Source organism: Lithobates pipiens, unplaced genomic scaffold (assembly GCF_037356315.1).
Source record: "Lithobates pipiens isolate NorthernLeopardFrog02 unplaced genomic scaffold, aLitPip1_a1.2 Scaffold_18, whole genome shotgun sequence".
Lineage (NCBI taxonomy): Eukaryota > Metazoa > Chordata > Amphibia > Anura > Ranidae > Lithobates > Lithobates pipiens.
This window is the reverse complement of record NW_027507758.1, coordinates 611,438,413-611,455,642: the sequence shown is the minus strand read 5'-3', so window position 1 is coordinate 611,455,642 and position 17,230 is coordinate 611,438,413. Positions and strand designations below refer to the sequence as shown.

General features: G+C 45.0%; 1 long non-coding RNA gene across 1 annotated transcript; it reads right to left on the bottom strand.

The window, feature by feature from the left end:
- Positions 1-788: 788 nt before the first annotated feature.
- LOC143990348 (uncharacterized) lies at positions 789-15,190 on the bottom strand. The gene is made up of 3 exons (XR_013277275.1): positions 15,068-15,190; positions 7,454-7,615; positions 789-1,071 (listed from the first exon to the last, which is right to left on the bottom strand). It is a non-coding gene; the product is annotated as an uncharacterized LOC143990348 (long non-coding RNA).
- Positions 15,191-17,230: the final 2,040 nt, after the last annotated feature.

Here is a 17,230-nt window from a genome sequence, read left to right as displayed (position 1 = left end):
TGCAGAAGAGGAGTGTGGAGGGTATGACAGTGGGAAGTATGTACAGGAGGGGAGTGTGGAGGGTATGACAGTGGGAAGTATGTACAGGAGGGGAGTGTGGAGGGTATGACAGTGGGAAGTATGTACAGGAGGGGAGTGTGTAGGGTATGACAGTGGGCAGTATGTACAGGGGGGGGGGGGTGTTGAGGGTATGACAGTAGGAAGTATGTACAGGAGAGGAGTGTGGAGGGTATGACAGTGGGAAGTATGTGCAGGAGGGGAGTGTGGAGGGTGTGACAGTGGGAAGTATGTGCAGGAGGGGAGTGTGGAGGGTGTGACAGTGGGAAGTATGTGCAGGAGGGGAGTGTATAGTGTATGACAGTGAAATCTGCACATGAGTGTTGGTTATACAGACAAAAAACATTCCCCTTAGTTTGATCAGCAAAAATACTTTGATGCTGAACTTTGAATTTAGTAAGTGTCATCTAAGTCCATTCATCATGTTTATTCTTCTTGAACGTTGGGGTGCTTTGTGTATTTCTTCCAGATCTCTGCAGGAGCTTCCTGTAATAAAGACTGCTCCCTATCGATCTCTCTCCTTGTGCAGAGTGAGTAGTCTTGTTTCCCCCCTCTCCTGTACTTTTCTGCAGGCAACTTGTAGTGGGTGGAGACTTCTTGACCCCTCCCACAGCTCTGCCCTCGGCACAGGCTATGTACAGCACAGTGATGATATAACTGATATTTTTATGATATATGGATTTGCAAACTTTTTTTTACACACAAAGTGGAAATAAATTCATCTGTTGCTATTGAGTAATATACTTTTATCAAGGTTTTTATATCCAGAGTTCAGCCTTTCTGTCTTATACAATGTTGGTAATTGTGACCCCTCTGTATTGTGTGAAAACAACTCAGCATTACAGGTCAGAATGTAAAATTAATAAGGAAAACAGAATATGTTATATCGGGACTGAAGAATTCTTTATTTAAAGACAATTCCTGTGTGGGGTGATGTCCTTCTGACCACAACGAGGTGATGCCGATCTCATCTCTCCATAAATGTCTTGGATTCCTATCCCGACACTTAAACAACTGTGAAAGAAAGACAATAATGAATAAAAAATAATAATAGTAAAGATAATTATAATTAGAGTGTAAGCTCCACTGGCTCAATCTTCTCTGTACAGCACTGCAGTATATATCAGAGCTATATAAATGTATAATAATAATAGTGTGTGACTCTGGAGGGACATTAGTGTGTAACCTCTTCTGGTGCAGAGACTTATGCCGCGTACACACGAAATTCCGGCCAGAAAAAGACTGATGAGAGCTTTTCATCGGAAAATGCGACCGTGTGTATGCTCCATCGGAATTTAGCTGTCCGAATTTCCACCAGCCAAAAATTGATAGCATGTTCTCAATTTTCCCGACGGAAAAAATTTCTATCGGTAATTATGATCGTGTGTATGCAATTCCGACACGCCAAAAATCACGCATGCTCAGATTCAACTATGAGACAGAAGCTATTGGCTATTAGCTATTGAACTTCCTTTTTCTAGTCCCGTCGTACGTGTTGTACGTCAACACGTTATAAACGATCGGAATTTGATGTGACCGTGTGTAGGCAAGACAGCTTGAGCCGAATTCCGTCGGGAAAACCATTAGAGCTTTTTCCGATGAGAATTCCGATTGTGTGTACGTGGCATAAGAGCTTTGCTTATGATTAAGGATGAGTTGAACACCCCCCCTTTCGGTTCGCACCAGAACATGCAAACAGTCAAACAATTCGGGCAAACAGTGTCAAAGTCTATGGGACACGAACATGAAAAATCAAAAGTGCTAATTTTAAAGGCTTATATGCAAGTTTTTGTCATAAAAAGTGTTTGGGGACCCGGGTCCTGCCCCAGGGGACATGAATCAATGCAAAAAATGTTTTCAGATCCCAGCCTTCCCCCACCCTATGTGAATTAGTAACGGGTACATTGTACCCCTACCATTTCACAAAAAAAGTGTTGAGGGCGCATGAGACGAATGGACGCCTGAGGCTTTAGCTCTGCTCCGCTCGGGGCTTTGAAGGCATCTAGAGGGCCATAAACCTTAATCTACACAGCACTTTTATCACCCCTCAAGACACAGGAACCCAGGGAATGCCGTCGAGGAGGAAAAAACCCTGAGGTGCTGCCCAAAACACACTAACCCACTATCTCCTCCACACACGGGAGCGATACAGCATGGCACAAGATGGCAAGACGGGGAGAAGTAACTCCCCAGCGCCAACATCACAGTCAACGCCAGCTCCTTCTCTCACAGCGATCAACAACAGTTGATTTGGATGCCAGCCTGGATAGCTATGTATATGAGACTGGCCACTAAATTCCAGACTGAGCTGCACAAAACCTCACATGCCTTATCACAAGAGATCACTGCCTTGGGTACAAGGACTTAGAGGCTCGAAACAAAGCACGATGAGCTTGCCATAGCCTATAATGATCTCAGCAGAGAACATGAAGCACTGGCATCAGCCTTCTCCACAATTCAGGCCCAAGTCAAAGACCTCGACAATAGAAACAGACGCAATAATTTATGCATCCATGGTAGGGATGAACTCGGTGATCGACTCAAATGCATGTTCGACTCGAACATCGGCCTGTTCGTCTGTTCGGCAAATTCAGAACTTTGTGGAATTCGTGGCACGAGCGGCCCACAATGCACTACGCCATCACAGTGCATTGCTGGCTCATGATTGGCCAAGCATGCACTGTGACCCCGCATGCTTGGCCAATCACAGTGCCGGCAGCGAGGACAGCCATAATTGGCCACAGGTAGGATGCCTGTGGCCAATTATAGCTCAGGGGGTTTAGTACACGCCCCACACGATATAAGGCCGCCAGTGCGGCGGCCTTGTGTAGTGTGTTCCAGCGTGCAGGGAAAGAGCAAGATAGGCAGGGACAGTGTGTTCTTTTCTCAGGCATCTGCAGGAGTTAAAGTGGGTGTTGTGTGCCTCCAGCACAGTATACACCTGAAGATACCCCTTATTGCTGGTGTTGTCTGTTGCATAACTTGCATATTAGCCTTTAAAAAAAGCACTTTCTTCATAGAAACTTCCCCCAATCCTTTTTCTCTCTCCATTCGGCCAAAAGCAGAATAGCCGCCATACTTCTACACTCCTCCTTCCCAATGGAGGTTTAACAAATATATAAAGATAAAGAAAGTAGCTTTGTCATTGTTAAGGGGGTTATACACAACAGAGAATTGACTATTGCTAGTATCTATGCTCCTAATGACAGCCCCGGCAACTTTTTTAAAAACTTTCTTTGACAAACTTGCTAACTATCACTCTCCCCATATAATAGTAGCGGGAGACCTTAATATGGTAGCTAATCTCACATTAGATCATTCCTCTGCCACAGTCTCAACTAGAGCCTTTCCCAGATCACTCACTAATGGCTTACATGACATTTGTATTGTCTGACACTTCCCCCCCACATTTTGCCACATACCCCCCAACTCCCCCCTTTTCTCCAAACCCCTTCACACCCCATTAAACCATACCAGACTGTGTTGGGAGTAAAGGGCCAAAGGCCTTGATTTATTAACCAAAATATGTAAAAATATAAAATATAAACTTTCAATAAATAATTTTTAATAATAATAACTTGTAAACTTTTTCTTTAACACTGGAACATGGGTCATTAGCATATCCAAGACCCTGCTGGTCACTGCACCATATATTTGACCTCTTGACCTCCAGACGGCATCCCCTGTCTCGGAGGCTATACCCAAACTAATGCAGTGACCTACCCCTTTTCTCCACCGGTTACCCCCTTGTAACCAGGAAGTACATCACCAACCATCCCCATGGTTGGGTACAACCTAATTACCACCTGCACCACTTACCCTTCTAAACTGACCCCCCAAACAACCTGCACACCCTGCAAACACACCCATCAAAAACAAAATCATACCAACAAACAGGGGAGGGTGGGTGGGAATCTCTTCCTCCTCCGCTCTCCAAGTGCCCTGACTTCCGCTCGGCTTCCCGGCCGAACCCGGCTTCTTAAAGCGGCCCACCTATTATTGCATCTAAAAATGGCGACAGTGCATACAAAGCAACTGTCATGCCGTCCCTACGCTTACAGCCTTTGGCTGTTGCTTCGTGGCCTCTCTTGAATACCAGCTGCTTGATACATGGGGAGCACACAATACAGGGATTAAAGAATTTACTTTTTTTACCATCCGCACAATAGTTATGAGAGATTGGATTATGTTTACACCTCACCTATAATACTAGTGAATTCTACTCAGACCACTAAGGAACCTCTTTCACAACCAAATTTATTAAATTCGCCCCAACTTCCCACTCATGGAGACTAAATGAATCAATCCTATCAGACTTAGCAATTGAATCTCAAATAACACAATCTATAGAAGAGTACTTTACAATAAATGCCCTACCCGATACCCAACCTTCAGTTACTATGGACTGCCCATAAGCCTGTCCTGAGAGGCAAAATTATTGCTTATCTGCAACCCGCAATAAAATAAACAAACAAAAGATACTGGATCTCACACAAGAACTAGATCGCATACACAAAAACTCGGCCTCACTACACTTAGAATCGTACTTTTGCTGTGGTACTGTTCTAAACACGGGAAAACTCCACCACTTTACAGGCATACTACAGACACCCCCCAGGCACGATATTTAAAGGAATATTTTATTTTTATCATTTCACTTTAACTACTCCAGCCCCAGAAGAACTTACCCCCTTCCTGACCAGAAAACATTTTGCAATTTGGCACTGCGTCAGTTTAACTGACAATTGCGCGGTCATGTGACGTTGTACCCAAACAAAATTGACGTCCTTTTTTTCCAACAAATTTTTAAATTTTTTATTTTTTGTGCTATAAACAAAAGAATAGCGACAATTTTGAAAAAAAAAACGCAATATTTTTTACTTTTTGCTATAATTAATGCCCCCAAAAAATATATAAAAAAACAATTTTTTTCCTCAGTTTAGGCTGATATGTATTCCTCTACATATTTGTGGTAAAAAAAATTGCAATAAGTGTATATTGATTGGTGTGCGCAAAAGTATGGATGAGCCGAACACCCCCCGGTTCGGTTCACGCCAGTACCTGTGAACGGACCGAAAATTTGCACGAACTTTAGAACCCCATTAAAGACTATGGGACTCAAACGTTCAAAATCAAAAGTGCTCATTTTAAAGGCTAATATGCAAGTTATTGTCATAAAAAGGGTTTGAGGACCTGGGTCCTGCCCCAGGGGACATGTATCAATGCAAAAAAAAGTTTTAAAAACTGAAATTTGTGAAGTGGCAGGTGTTTCTCGTGTTTAGAACAGTCTTTGCACAAAATTACATTTCTAACGGAAAAAAAAAGTCATTTAAAACTGCTTGCGGTTTAATGTAATGTCTGGTTCCGGCAATATGGATCAAAATCATTGAGAAAAATGGCATGGGTAGCCCCCCCTGCCCATTACCAGCCCCTTTTGGTCTTGTATGGATATTAAGGGGAACCACGTACCCAAATTAAAAAAAGGAAAGGCATGGGGCCCCCAGGCCCTATATACTCAGAACAGCAGTGTACAGGCGGTGCAAGACAGGGACTTTAGGTTGACCTGCAGAGCTGGTGGTGTCTGAGAAAGGTCCTACCTCGCAGCACAGATTACCTAGGGACCTAGCCTTTGTGGCCATGTGGGATGTAGTGAGGCCTCAGGAGAAGAACAAGCATGAAGGTATGGAGGAGTGAGTTTCTTGGTTAAATAGTAACATATGGATATTGTAACTGAGAGTGAGGTGATGGGTGATGCCGAAAAATTCGAATGAGCTACTGAGTAAATAAGTTGAAAGGTAATTCTTTGCACTGTTGTTCTTCAATGGGGATGTCTATCCCCAGCAGTGGTCCCTGGAAGTGTGCAGACTATACTGGCAGCTCTCCTGTTACTTTTTCTTGATTTGGGTGAAGTAATAAAGAGAAATGAACCACTCCTAGGACCTTTCCATTGAGTCACCCCATTGGCTGGTCCATTGTCAAAGCTAAGCAGAAGCTCATCCTTTGCCCAAAGCTACTGGTTCATCCAAAAAAAAAAGAAGAAGTTGTCGGCATCCAATACAGCTGTAAATTTATTGTCCCGAACAGACAAAGCCCCACCTCAGACCTCCTCCTCCAATACGTTTCAATCAAGGCTTACTCTTAGACCCTGTACACACGGTCGGAGATTTCGACAACCATATCCGTCGGATTTTGCCCGTCGGATTTTGTCCGTCGGATCTTGTCCGAAACTGTTGCATACACACGGTCGGACTAAGTTGTCGAAAAATCCGATCTTTCAGAACGTGATGACGTAATTTCGTTACGATGGGACTACATTCAGGCTAGTAGCCAATAGCTTTGATGTAGGAATTTGATCTGAGCATGCGTGGCACTTGGTCCGATCAAAATTCTCTACACATGATCGGAGTATGTCCGATCGAACCAGTTGGTCGGGAAATATTTCCAACAAGTTGGAAATTTGGGTCCGACGGATATTCCAATGCATACCACACACAGTCGGATTATCCGACAACACAGTCCGATAGGACACATTCCGACGGATTCTCCGATCGTGTGTACAAGGCTTTAGAGATGGCAACATTAAGCCCATTCTTGGAGGAAACACTTCAAAGGAGGTTGAGGAGGTTCCAGATTGGGCTTTGTCCATCTGTAACAAAAAATGTACAGTTGCATTGGATTTTAATGATGTCCCACCATTTTTTTTCCTTTTAAGATGCATGCACCACCTGGGGAGCCACAAGGGCCACATTGAGCCATTCACTTGTATGTCAAGCTGTATGCAGCACCTATGGCTCCCGAAGCATGGGATATTGCAGGAAATGTATGCTAGGCACAAAAAATGCCTACAAATGTCCATGTGCATACACTCTTATGCCGTGTATACACGATGGGACATTCCGACAACAAAATTAGTTTTTTTTTTCCGACGGTTGTTGGCTCAAACTTGTCTTGCATACAAAAACGTGATGACGTACCACACATATGACGAGCCGAGAAAAATGAAGTTCAATTCCTCAGTGCGGCTCTTCTACTTGATTCCGTGCATGCGTGGAATTGTGTGCATTGGAATTGTCTACACATGTTTGGAATTTACAAGAATGGATTTTGTTGTCGGAAAATTTGAGATCCAGCTCTCAAATTTTTGTTGTTGGAAATTCTGACAGCAATGTTCGATTGAGCCTACACACGGCAGGAATTTTCTGACAACAAGCTCACATCGAACGTTTGTTGTCAGAAATTCCGACTGTGTGTACGTGGTAATAGGCGCACCTTATGTTAAAGTGTATATCAAGCCAATAACTTTTCTTCTAGTTTTGGAAGGATTAGAACCCATGGACTGTCTCGTTTGAAACTTCCAGATGCCGCACAGAGAGATTACTGAAATATTTTGACTCACACACAGGGTCCCGGCATCTGTTTCTACAGTACTCGCTGCAGCACTTCTGTTCACCTTCACAGTCTTCATCCTTCTTGCAGACAGTATCGTTGACAGGCGGACATTTGAACAGCATGACGGTATTGGGCACCCCTACATGAGGACACAGTCCACTTTTTTCAGCTGAAACAAACAAAAACACATTTTTGCCATGAATTTATTTATAGAGTCACATGCAGGGATGTCCCTAGTGATGGGAACCCGGGCCACATCACCCTACAGGGGTTCTCCAAGTCCGACACTGCACACGCCCACTGGAACAGATGGGAGTAAAGCAGTAGGAGCTGAAGTGCTGAAGCAGGAAGCAGATGTGAAAAGGATGATTGTTACATTAATTTATGCTGTGTGGGCTCTAAAAAAAAAAATAGACTGGATACACTGAGAACAGTATTCAGCTACCTAAAGCAGAATCAAAGCTGAACCCCAAGTCCACAGAACATACCTCTGCTCCAACAGTCCGACAACCACAAAAGCCCTCTTCGGCATCATCTTTTGATGCTGGTCCTTGGGCATAATGATTAGCCAGAATGGGCACAGAACCAGACAGAATGGTTAAAGCGGAGGTCCACCCTAAAGTGGACCTTCCGCTCATTGGAACGCTCCCCCCCTCCGGCGCCACAATTGGCACCTTTCAGGGGGGAGGGGGTGCAGGTACCGGTACAGTACAGGTATCTGCACCCACTTCCGGCATAGCTATCTGCGGAAAGGGGCGTAGATTACGCCCCTTTCCGAAAGTCCCCCGCTGCCTGCTGGGAAACACACGGATCCCAGAGGAAGCGGGACCATCCTTATTGCGCTGTGCGACTCGCGCATGCGCAGTAGGGAACCGGGAAATGAAGCCGAAAGGCTCCACTTCCTGATTCCCATACCCAAGATGGCGGCGGCAGCACCCGAGAGACGATCGAGAGATCGGCTTCGGGTGCCGACATCGCGGGCGAGCTGGGCGGGTAAGTGTCCTTATTTTAAAAGTCAGCAACTGCAGTATTTGTAGCTGCTGGCTTTTAAAAAAAAAAAAACGGCGGAACTGCCGGCGGACTCCCGCTTTAAGTACCTTGATCCCTGTGATGGCCAATGACAGTGATCACAATGCTCCTACTAACCTCCAGTGAAAAGGGGGCACACTGAGCAGCAGGGGGGTACACAGGCGGCATATTGACCATAAAGAGGGCAAAATAACCAACAATGGAAGGTGAGCACAGGCACCGACTGCCAATGTAAAAGAAACACATACCCTGACAGAAAATGTAAAGGGGGCACAGACACTGACCACCAATGTGTAAAAGAGCAGCCACTGACCACTGACTCTGGGTATTTGTACTCCTGTTAACTACCAACCCCAGGCATTTTTTTCCCCTGCTGATCACCGATGCTGACCCTTTTTTGTTTCCTCCCACTGAATACCAACACTGGGCACTTTTTCTTCTCCCTGACAACAAATGCCGGACATTTTTTCTCCACCTAAACATCAATTCCGTGCATTTTGTTCTCTTGCTGATAACAGACGTTGGCCATTTTTCCACTTGTTGACCACAGACACCTGTCCCCCTTTCCTCCTGCTAACCAGCAATATAAGGGGCACTATGACATACACTGCTGATAGCTGAACTCTATACATTAGGGGGGAATTTTTCAGAACTAAAGCAGACTGAATATGGAGTAGCTGTTAAGCTTTGAAAATTAATGTATGTAATGTACAAAGTGCAAGTGATAGGAGTGTGTAATGTACAGAGTGTGAGGGTCAGGAGTATGTAATGTACAGAGTGCAAGTGATAGGAGTGTGTAATGTACAGAGTATGATGGTCAGGAGAATGTAATGTACAGAGTGCAAGTGATAGGAGTGTGTAATGTACAGAGTACGAGGGTCAGGAGAATGTAATGTGCAGAGTGCAAAGGATAGGAGAGTTTATTGTACAGAGTGCTAGGGTCAGAAGTATATAATGTACAGAGTGCAGGGACCAGGAGTAGGTAAGGTACAGAGTGCAGGGACCAGAAGTATGTACCATATCTAAAGACTGGTAGACTGCTATGTATTAAATGTTTGGTTTTGTTTCTTAATACACTTTAGAGCAGCCCTCAAAATGTAAACTTGCCTGCTCGCATTTGGCGAGTGAAATTATGAGGCGTGTGAGTATGGACAGGGCTGTGCTGTCCCAGGAATGCACAGGCTCGCAGTTAGGGGCATTTCAATAGGAGCAGTCCGCCATCTCAGATTACCCCTCTCCACCTTCCTCATGCCACTCATCCCTGCCCTCTTGCACAGGCTTGCAGCGAGGTGCATTTCAGTAGGAGCATTCCGCCGCCTGGGACCACCCCTCTTCACCTTCCCAATGCTGCTCATCCCTGCCCCCTCGCACAGGCTCGCAGTGAGGAGCATTTCAATAGGAGCAGTCCATTGCCTGGGACCTCCTCTCTCCACCTCCCTCATGCCACTCATCACTGCCCCCTCGCACAGACTCGCAGTGAGGGTAATTTGACTGTCATGTACCCCCGCACTATGTACATTACATACTCCTGACCTATGCACTTTGTACATTACATACTCCTGGCCCCCACACTCTGTACCTTACATACTCCTGGCCCCCACACTCTGTACCTTACATACCCCCGGTCCCTGCACTCTGAAGATTATATACTCCTGAACCTAGCATCCTGTGCTGCTAATTGGTGCCCATCAGTGCCACCTATCAGTGCTGCGAATAAGTGTTACCTATCAGTGCCAATCAGAGCCCATCAGTGCTGCCTATCAGTAACGCCCATCAGTGCTGCTTATTAGTGTCAATCAGTGCTGCCAATTAGTGCCAATCAGTGCCACCCATCAGTGCCTATCAGTGCCCATAAGTGCTGTCTATCAGTGCTGCCAATCTGTTCCCATCAGTGCTGCCAATCAGTGCTCATCAGTGCACTGAGTGCAGGGATGGGGAGATAAACTCAGCAGACAGGGACATTGTCCATGGGGGGCCTGGCTGGTGGGGTACAACTGAAATCTGTCTATGTTTAGGAATGCCACATGCTGATCTTTGATATATCAGGTAATTACCACACTATTGCCACACTATTTACAATAAACTACTGGAGGTAAAATAAAAAAGTGTCAGTAAATGTCTGCCACTAAGCACTGTTATGTGTTCCCACCCCACAAAAAAAAAGTGTGGAACCCTCTAATGTATGTAAATCTCAATACACTTCAATATTAGCACAATACCCGTCTCTGTGATATGTAACATCACACATAATACACATCACAGTGAAAAAAAAGATATACACAATTTAAACTTAGCAGGGATGGTGGAAACCCCTCCTATAGATATTTTCCATACAGATTAACTTCAAGTGCAACAATTCAAGTGATGTATTACACATCAAAATGAGAATAAGACATACACTTTTTTTTTAAACTGAGCAGGGATGGCGGAAACCCCTCTACAGATAGTTGCAATACAAATTAACTTCAAGTGCAACAACTTTTTAATTGGGAGGTTCACACCATTATAGCACTTTGGAATTTTTTTTTTTTTTAGATTGTTACACTTAATTCTATATGTTTAAGTTACTATTACAATGTACATTTTTGCACGTGAAGTTAATTTTCCACCACCCCTGCTAAGTCCATGTCTTTATGGACCTTGTTTGTGCGCTGGTGAGTAGTGATGGACGAACTTCCGACGGGACGTTTTGCGAACGCGGACCGCGAACGCGTCCGATAGTTCGCGAACCGGAACGTTCGCAGCGGGCCCCATTGACTTCAATGAGAGGCGAACTTTGCAAACCTATAGGTCAAATTTGCAGCCACAAAATAATTATTAGCTGTGCAAACATAGTCTCACCACATGGCCAATGACATAACACATGTATGAGGTGAATTTGGGATCGACAACTACAAGCATTCTTTTTTTATATGGGAAATTGTTGTGGCAATTCAGGACTGTGGAGCGCATGAAGGCAATGGAGGAGACAGAAGGTCAGGGACCAGGGTAGGCAAAGAAGAGGGTGCAGGAGATGATCACCAGCAGCGTGACATACAGCAAGACACCTGCACCGTGATAGAGTCATCTGACAGCAGCACCGTGATACAGAGCACTGACATCAGCAGCGTGACATACAGCAATGACACCTGCACCGTGATAGAGTCATCTGACAACAGCACCGTGATAGAGAGCACTGACATCAGCAGCGTGACATACAGCAATGACACCAGCACCGTGATATACAGCACTGACACCAGCACCGTGATAGAGAGCACTGACATCAGCAGCGTGACATACAGCAATGACACCAGCACTGTGATATACAGTACTGACAGCAGCACCGTGATAGAGAGCACTGACATCAGCAGCGTGACATAAAGCACTCACACCAGCACTGTGATATACAGCACTGACAGCAGCACCGTGATAGAGAGCACTGACATCAGCACTGTGATATACAGCAATGACACCAGCACCATGATATACAGCACTGACAGCAGCACCGTGATAGAGAGCACTGACATCAGCACTGTGATATACAGCAATGACACCAGCACCGTGATATACAGCACTGACAGCAGCACCGTGATAGAGAGCACTGACATCAGCAGCGTGACATACAGCAATGACACCAGCACCGTGATATACAGCACTGACAGCAGCACCATGATAGAGAGCATTGACATCAGCAGCGTTACATAAAGCACTCACACCAGCACCGTGATATACAGCACTGACAGCAGCACCGTGATAGAGAGCACTGACATCAGCAGCGTGACATAAAGCACTCACACCAGCACCGTGATATACAGCACTGACAGCAGCACTGTGACAGAGAGCACTGACATCAGCACCGTGATATACAGCACTGACACCTGCACCGTAAGCAGCCCCAGGAGGAAGTCAGCATAGCACAGGGATGGTGGGAGCCCCTCATAATGAGCATAGCACAGGGATGGTGGGAGCCCCTCATAATAAGCAGCCCCAGGAGGATGTCAGCATAGCACAGGGATGGTGTGAGCCCCTCATAATAAGCAGCCCCAGGAAGATGTCAGCATAGCACAGGGATGGTGTGAGCCCCTCATAATAAGCAGCCCCAGGAGTAAGTCAGCACAGCACAGGGATGGTGTGAGCCCCTCATAATAAGCAGCCCCAGGAGTAAGTCAGCACAGCACAGGGATGGTGTGAGCCCCTCATAATAAGTAGCCCCACTAGAAATATGACCCACCCCTGTATACCACCCCTGCGGAAGGGCCTGCCTCTTCCTCTGCCTGTCATTTTTTAAATGACCCTGTGACAAAACTCCTTATAAGGACTTTTGTGGACCAAGTAGGTTGTGTGTGAGTGATTAGCAGATTGTACGTCAGTCCCACTCCCTATACTGATAAAGGACTGCTGCAGTATAGGGCAGCGGTCAGCAGTGGTGCACCTCAACCCTATGTATTGTGGACCTATACCAGTCCTTACAGAATAGCAGACTGTACCTCACTCAACCCTATGTACTGTAGCACCCTAGACAGACCAAGTTACCAGTCCTGATAAAGAGCTTTGTGGAACAAGTGAGTTGTGAATGATTAGCAGACTGCAGCAGAAGGGCAGCAGTCAAGTATAATATTCTTTCTATATTTGGAAGAAAGAATATTATACGTGTACAAGCCTATTACCATACCACTGATACCAGTCCTGAAAAGAACCTTTGTGGAACTAATAGTAACAGCTACTGTTTAAACTGACCCTCACTGCCTGACACACTGCTTCCTGCCTGTCCCTATATAAACTGGCAAAACAGAGGCTACTGGAACAATAACTGGTTACTGGGATAGCACTTTTGTGGACCTGATAGTAACAGCTAATGATGATGACTAATCTGGCTGTCCCTACAACAGCAGCACACAGCGCCCTGTCCCTTTCTCTAAACTGACAAAAGACACTCAGGCTGCTGCAACAATCAGTAGCACAGCAAACCTATATACACCTAACACCTATACCAGTCCTGAAAAGAACTTTTGTGTACCAAATAGCTAGCGATTTATCTCTCCCTACTCCACACAGCAACCTCTCCCTATAGTGACAGAAGAAAGAATGTAAAATGGCCGCCGGATCGGGTGTATTTATAAGTTAAGGGGAATGTCCAAGTGTCCATGTGCTGTAATGTCTCAATTGGCTGTCCTGTACCCCATGATGGATGTGTCATCAGGTCAAAGTTCTTTTACACAGTAAAAACACGGAAGTCCGACCGGGAGAACGGCGCCAATAGTCCGCCGAAAGGGCGGACCGTGAACAGCCGCAATTCGCCGCGAAACGACCGCCGGGCGAACTGTTCGGCCATCACTACTGGTGAGCAGTCATGTTGGAACAGGAAGAGGCCATCCCCAAACTGTTCCCAGTTGACACCTTAAGGGTTCCCTGCACTGGAACTAAGTGGCCAAGCCCAACCCCTGTAAAACAACCCCACACCATAATCCCCCCTCCACCAAATGGTTTGGACCGGTGCACAAAGCAACGTCCATAAAGACATGGATGAGCGAGTTTGGGGTGGAGGAACTTAACTGGCCTTCACATTAGCGTAGAGACTGTGAGCCAGGCCTTCTTGTCCAACAAATGCGCTTGTGGAAGGTCAAACATTCCCATAGACACTCCTAAACCTTGTGGACAGCCTTCCCAAAAGAGTTAAAGTTGTTATAGCTGCAAAGGGTGAGCCAACTCAATATTGAATCCTACGGACTAAGACTGGGATGCCATTAAAGTTCATGTGCATATAAAGGGCAGGCGTCCCAATACTTTTAGTAATTTAGTGCAAATATATATATATATATGTGCATGTTTGTTTGAGCTTTAGGGTACACACCCTAATACAATAGGCTGTGCATGCCTATGATAGCCATGTAGGTCCAATAGAAAGAAAATTTAACATTATGCAAACATTTTATCTGATACCACCCCCCACTATCAGAACTAATACTCGCAGTATAATACGAGAATTGGTGCCTTTTTCTGCATAAAAAACATGCTTACTTAAACAATGCATAGTAATGAAAATTCTTCAGATTTTACATTCCCATCCAGGGGCAGACTGACAACTCATGGGGCCCCCGGGCAATAGGAGATTATGGGGCCCCCGGGCAATAGGAGATTATGGGGCCCCCGGGCAATAGGAGATTATGGGGCTCCTGAGCAATAGGAGATTATGGGGCCCCCGGGGCAATCTGAGATTATGGGGCCACACAGTATACACACATACACAGTGTACAATCACACAGTATACGCAGACATGTTTCTATTGGCTGAGAAGGTACTGGAGAGGTGGGGCAGCTATAATCTCAGAATTTTTAGAGCAAAAGGATGTCGGTAAGGGACATTTCAGAGACAGATGTAAAAAAAACACTGATTTTTACACTAGGGGGCAACCCTGTTGGGGCCCCCTAGTGGCTCGGGGGCCCTCGGGGCAGTGCCCGAGGGACCGAATGGTCAGTCCGCCCCTGTTCCCATCTAACCATTTACTGTGAATGACTGTCCTTCACTGCATGTGGCTCACAGGTTGGTTGAGTCTGAGGAGCTCAGCTTTAAAAGACAATGTGCCCTATCACCTCCCCATCACCAAAACACTTACCGGAAGATACTGCGTGAAGCAGGAAAATCCCCAAGAGGACGGAGAGGGCCCCAACTGTGGATGGTCTCATGGCTGCTTATCAGAGTGAATATCTGTGTCGTAGCTTCATCTCTGGAATTTATATCAGAAACTCTAAAGGGCGGAAAGTGGCAGAACAGCAATAGCAACTGGTTTTGTTTCTTAGTTTGCAATACTCCCCGATGAGGCATAAAGCATCTGTTGTTACATAATATTTATGATTTCTTCTATGATTCACAGCAGCCACGCCAGTTGTTTTGTATCAAGTATCCATTACATTATGGCTCTCCACCTATTCTAGTTCCTTTAGGCCAAAAAACAATTGATGAATTGGTGTTGGTAAATTGGGCAGAAATTCTGTTATTACCACACATATTTTTTGCATTACATGCCCCACCTTTTGATAAATCCAATGATGACATCACTTTCCTCCAAAATGTTCTACATGACGGAGTATAGAGCAAAATATTGGGGAGTCCTGGTGTAGAAGTCTTTTGGGAGGGGGCAAAGATACATTCACCACAGGAAAAAAAATCTCCCTATTGGAGTCTACAAAGGGCTATGAAGAGCCAGCAGGTGGGTTTAATACCAAGACCTACCCAAAACCCAAATATCAGTTTAGGTGATGTAAGATCTGTCACTTCTATTCCCAAAGACCAGAAGGCATTCTGATACATGTATTTCCATGGTTTTAACTTGCAAGGCTCTGCCAGATCTTGTTTTCCCACAAGACTTGAGTTCAAGACTGATTAACTGCCTGCTGTTGAATCAGTTAGCTACATGCCCAGTCCAGCTGGGCCATCTCCACTTCTTTTTTTAAACTGGACTCATTCTCTCAGGCCTTGCCTGAGCAACAGCTAGTGTTCCCAATGTTTTAATAAAAGCTAAAAGCACGCTACTCACAAAGGTACACTAGTAACAGGCATATGGGCATGAAGTGCCGGATATCTGTAAAGTGGATGGATTCCATATACTGGATGGCGGCGGTGTCCGGAAAGCAGGCTGCATCGATAGTTGCTGACACTTCCTGTTGATGGAACGCATGCTGACAACCAGGAGGATAAGGTCACTTCCGGAAACTGGAACCATGGAGTGGTTGCAACAGTTAGAATTGGCCAAATATGATTTTTTCAATCAATTATACACATTTTTTCCTACACAATTTTTTAAAAATCGTTTTATTATCCCTGGTTATATTCTTAAGATCTGCTGTACACGTTTTAGAAAACATGAACAACTTATGATTTCCGCCAACCATTAGTGGTGGGATAAGCTCCTTTTTTAGAACAATATATTTCTCACTCCATTTCTCCTCTGGGTTTGAGAATACCAAAAACATGCTCATTTTTGACACCCGAACTGACAAACAAATGGTCCCAGATTTCGGAATTTTGCACCCAAAAATGGATGTGTGTCATTATATAACAAAGGGAACAAAAATACTTGGAAATAATTGAACAATTAAAACATATCCCACCTTAGTACCTTATTGTCCAACTTATCTACATCATGGTTTAATACCCTAAAACATCACACCAAAAAAGATGAGGATACTTTGATACAAATTAAATTAGGGAAAATTAGGCGAGACCTGGACGATTTCAATTTAGGAAGGGTTTTTAATTGGAAAAAGGGTCACCGTGTACCCAATAGAAACACCACATCCCATTCCTTCCACCTCCTATGCCTCTTATGCAATGTAAAGTCGGCCCTTTGGGCCCTAGATCATGGCCTCCTCCCAGGCCCATGCTCCCACTCCATCCAGTGGATCCCACTAACAGTAATCATAGAGCCATGTCCCATCTTTCTCTATTTGGGATACGTCCGCTGACTCCCAAACCCCATTCAGACCCAACCAATAGGGTCAGAAACAACACCACCAAAAATAAAGATAAAAATAAAAATAATAAAAATAATATCAATAAAACCACTAGCAGTGAGCCCACTCAGGGTATGAATGTTCTTTCTAGTCAACCGTATTCAATCAATACAGATCTAGACCCTGTACCTTCTACTCCTATACCCTCTGTGTCTGGGGTCTTCACCCTAAGTGGAGACAACAGTGTCAGTCAAACCATTTCCATACTTCCAATAGTTTGGTCTCCTTTTCATAGTGATGGCCCTCAGGACCTAAACATACAGATG